This window comes from Podarcis liolepis (genome assembly GCF_965112155.1).
Source record: "Podarcis liolepis genome assembly, chromosome: 18".
Taxonomy (NCBI): Eukaryota; Metazoa; Chordata; class Lepidosauria; order Squamata; family Lacertidae; genus Podarcis; species Podarcis liolepis.
The window spans coordinates 11,777,701-11,782,845 of NC_139572.1; positions in this window are offsets into that span (position 1 = coordinate 11,777,701).

The following is a 5,145-nucleotide window of genomic DNA, read 5'->3' on the forward strand; positions in this document are numbered from 1 at the left end:
CATCTCCAAAGGTGTTCAGTGTTGCTGCCACATCATTCTGCAGGAAAAGAGAGGCGTTGGGGGGGTCCTTGATTGCTGCATCAGGCAGAAGGACCACTTGGGGCCCAAATCAAGCTCCTGAAATTTGCAGCCCTGAAGTTCGGAAGCCCTGAAATTTGCAGAAATGCAGTTAAAACAGAAAACACCTCTAAACTTTTCTCTCTGTCTCTCAAAAATGAACAAAATCCCTCTGAACTGGACAGAGGAATTGTAATGTTTGCTTATGATGGATTTGGAGCAGGATTTGCTCCCAGAGCAAGAAATTTGGTGGAGTTTTCTTGAGTTATATATTTTTCCACATTATTTTTATTAATTTTCCAAATTATTACAAATAAAATCAATTTAATTTTATACAGTTCCTTAAATTTCCCGTTCCTGTTCCATCATCATTTCTTCACATTGCCGCATCATTTCTTATTTAGAGTCCAGCTGACATCCTTCACTTGCTGTTAAACCATTCTTCCAGCTGGCCGCTTTTTCCACCTTACAAACAGCACCTCCATTGCATTTTATAAATAAGCGATCCATTTCGCATGTGTAGTCCTTCATATGCGTTGTTGTTCCAGACCTGGTGTGCTGGGAGAGTTCATTACTATCTTCCACTGTCCAGTTCTTTGCAGTGTTTATCTGGATGGTACAAGGTCGCATTCTGTTCCTTCCGCTGTTCACCAACTAGTGTATGAGCTGCGGCCATAAATAACCCACAGAGTGCATCTCCAGTCTCCGCCATTAAAACTCCGCTCTGGAGTTCTTCCTTGGCACACAGTTAGAAACAAGGTTTTTCCCCTCAAATTCAGCCTCTTTGCCAGATCTGTTTGGCAGCAGTACATTCTTTTTTCACTACATTGCTCCATCAGCATTCCTGGTGCAGTCCAAGAATAATTTTAAATAAAGTCCGTTCAGCCTCGGTCGCGGGGGGGGGGGTAGTAAAACCTTGTTAAATTCCTTGTTGAGCATAAATCAAAAGCCTCCCCCCTTGTCCTCCCCTTCCTTCCCAGGCTGCTGTCACGATTCTCAAGCTTCAATGAAAACATTCAGATACCTCAAAGAGCCAAGCCCAGTCCTTTCGGCAGCTGACTGATTACAGCCCATTAGCATATGTCAGCCCAGGAGCACCTCTTTATTAAGGACAATTGTCCAAATTATGGAGGAACCAACCACAAATTATGTTGGACATGGAAGGACACACTCCCAGGTCGCACCCGCTGTGCATTTCAAGTTGGCAGACACGGGCTTGAGCAGCACAGCGGGATGCAGTGAGCTCCTCAGAACCCACTAGGGAACACTGCCAGGATTTTTGCCTCATAAATCCTGGCTTTCCCCTGCCTGAACGGAGGGCAGCGAGGAGCCACCACCACTGAGTTCATGACATGACCGGAAAGCATCATTGATTTATATTTATTTATTGCATGCATATGTCTGTTATTATTGCATTTGCCTTTATAGCGCACCTTTCCTTTTCTAAGGAGCTCAAGGGTGACCCACATGGTTCTCTCCCTCCTCATTTAATCACCACAACAACCCAGTGAGGTTGGTTGGGCTGAAAGGCAGCGATCGGTCCCCAAGATCACATCCATCAGGAAGGATTCTGTCCTCTTGGGGAAAGTCACATTATTCTTTTCTTAATTTTATTAAGTATTATGCCCCTAAATGCCTTTGGCTTAATGTAAGATCCACCACATGTGATAAAATGACCCCTCACTGGCCTTACATTTCCAATACTTATTTGATACATTTTTGTAAATTTGAGCCAGCTTCTTTGGGGGTAAATACCATCTATAAAGGGACACGGATGGTGCTGTGGGTTAAACCACAGAGCCTAGGACTTGCCAATCAGAAGGTCAGCGGTTCGAATCCCCATGGCGGCGTGAGCTCCCGTTGCTCGGTCCCTGCTCCTGCCAACCTAGCAGTTCAAAAGCACATCAAAGTGCAAGTAGATAAATAGGTACTGCTCTGGCGGGAAGGTAAACGGCGTTTCTGTGCGCTGCTCTGGTTCACCAGAAGCGGCTTAGTCATGCTGGCCACACGACCCGGAAGCTGTACGCCAGCTCCCTCGGCCAATAAAGCGAAATGAGCGCTGCAACCCCAGAGTCGGTCACAACTGGACCTAATGGTCAGGGGTCCCTTTACCTTTACCATCTATAAAGCATCTTGTAATAGTTTTTTTTAAGCCATGACACGCTATAAATTTCCTTCCTATTTTCCCAAGCTTTTCCTAGGCAGCCATATCTGTATTATATACTTAGCTAACTTAACCATTGTTATTTTAAATTTTTCATCCTTCGTTTCCCATGCTAGCAGCAAACTTTACATTTCAGAAATTCATTTCTCATCCTTTTCACCTAAACCTGTCTCAAAGTTGGAACTTTGCTCAGCAAATCCATTCTTTAAAACCCTTTTATCGATTTCATTTAACTGAGGATATTGGAACCACCAAGTTTTGCACTTCATCAAACTTTTTAAGCTTATGTTCATTCCTCCCTTCCAAACTGACTCCGAAAATCACCCTTCAAAGGCTACGACTGAAAACATTTGTGCTAATCTGGGCAAACTCATTCTTGTGTGACCCACTTCTATTATTCATCAGCCACCCAGAAATAATAATAATAATAATAATAATAATAATAATAATAATAATAATAATAATAATTTTATTTTCACCCGCCTATCTGACTGGGTGGAAACCAAATGCTGGATTGTTCCAGCTTAATGGAGTCAGTTTGGGGAAAGTTTTACAAAAAAAAATATCCAAAAAAGCAAAAGAAAACCCCAAAATGATTTCTCGCCCACGTATCTCTTCCCATATGTTTTCAGTGTGGGATTAAGCGCTCTTCCCCATAGGATTTTTCCAGGGGAGTCCCCAGGACAGTTTTCTGCATGTTCCTTCCTTCTTCAATCTTCAGATTGGCACCTCAGGAGGTGGAGACAACTCTCACCTCACCTTGATGTCTCTCCAAGTAAAGGCCTCCTTCTTATCCTTTTTCACTCTCTCTCTTTGTTTCCACAAAGCTAAGGATGCAAAAGCAAACAGGGACTTTTGTCTGGAGATGTTGGCTTTCGCAGCCAACGCCCAAACGCCACCCCAGGGCGAAACCTGCAGGCACAATGGGTAACTGGGTCAGGGCAAAGGGGTTCTTGCACCTGTGGAGCAGCTGGCAAGAGCCTCATCCTGCTTCATCCTGAGGCCACAGCAACCAATACGCTGACAGCAAGCGGGCAACTCTCCAGAAGAAAATACCGCCCCCCCAAAAAACCCCAGCGAGAAATTCAGTGTCTGTTTTCCGGCTTTGCTGCATATGTTCATCTGGAAGGCAAATGAGCTTCTGCTCCCACAAGGAGAGTATGGCGTCTGGGCAGTGGCATAGCAGGGGTTGCCAGAACCTGGAGAAAGGAAATTATTCATAGAATCATAGAATGGTGGATCTGGAAGGGAGCCCGAGGGTCATCTAGTCCAACCCCTGCAATGCAGGAATCCTGTCCACAGCCATCCCTGAGGTGGGCTTGAACCACCAAGCTCTTAATTAACAGCTAGATGCCCTTTCCGCCAGCTCTGATGTGTGTTTCATTCCAAAATGCAGAGAGAGACTCCCAGCTGTCAGGAGACTGTCTTCTAAGCAGCCCTTTGATTTTTATTTATTAGATTTATTAGATTCCAAGTGAGTGGCATCCAAAGGGCGAACAGGTTAATGATAAAATGGGCAAAGGACTTTGGACATAAAATACAGATGGTAGATTGGGAAAGGTTATGGAAATCAGATTCGGCTTGCAGTGTGAAGCTGCACAATCTTTATACCCAATTACTTGGTCGTAAGCTCCATTGACTACCGTGGGACTGAAAAATGGGATAGATATAAGATATATGTTCAAAAATATAGTAAAGGTTCGCTATCTATGCTAGCATTCAATTGACATTGGAGAGAAATTGAGTTGAGAAACAAGATTAAGGTTACATATTGATATAGGAATGTATTAGATAAAATGTAAAGAAATATACAATAATAAGAGTACATTCATTTGTAAAAAAAAGAATATACGAGACTGACAGGAAGTTCGTAGTGCTGGTACAAATGTTATTTTGAAATGACTTTATGTCTTTTCCTTTCTTTTTTTTCTTTTTCTTTTTTCTTTCTTTAGGTACATAAATTTGGTATATAAACTTTGTATACATGTTGGAAATTATATTATAATATGCCCTGTAATGTAATATGCTAATGTATACATATGTGACATAAGAACGTTAATTTTTAAAAAAAGAAACCTGGGTGGGTGAACAGGGTGGAGTGGGTCTCATCCAGCTGTGCCCACCTGGGTACTCAGTGCAGCCACAGACCAGATTCGAGGGTCAGGGAGGGGGAGTTGCTGTGGTCTATGAGATTCTCTCTCTGTCTCCAGGCTCTGTCCAGTTGGGGCTCCCTGTCTGTGGGAGTGCTCTCCCCAGGAAAGTTCACCTGGTGCCTTCATTACAGGTAAAAAAAAGGTAAAGGACCCCTGGACGGTTACGTCCAGTCAAAGGTGACTATGGGGTTGTGGCGCCCATCTCACTTTCAGGCCGAGGGAGCCAGAGTTTGTCCACAGACAGTTTTCCAGGTCATGTGGCCGGCAGGACTAAACCGCTTCTGGCACAACAGGACACTGACGGAAACCAGAGCGCACAGAAACGCCATTTACCTTCCCATCGCAGCGGTTCCTATTTATCTACTTGCACTGGCATGCTTTCAAACTACTAGGTTGGCAGGGGCAGGGACCGAGCAACGGGAGCTCACTCCATCGTGAGGATTCGAACAGCCAACCTTCCAATCAGCAAGCCCAAGAGGCTCAGTGGTTTAGACGACAGGGCCACCCGCATCCCTGTCTTCATTATACACCTTTAGGCGCCAGGCAAAACTGTTCCGTTTTAACCAGGCCTTTGGTTGATCTGATTGACATCCTCTGCCCTGTTTAAAATGTGGCTCTTTGGGGGGGGGGGTTGCTGGGTTGTTTTTATTTTGATATACCTATGGGTATAGGGCAGTATATAATTCAATCAATCAATCAATCAATCAATCAATAAAATAAAATAAAATAAAACCATCGGCTCCTCCCCTCGCCCTCCCCTGCCTCGACTGT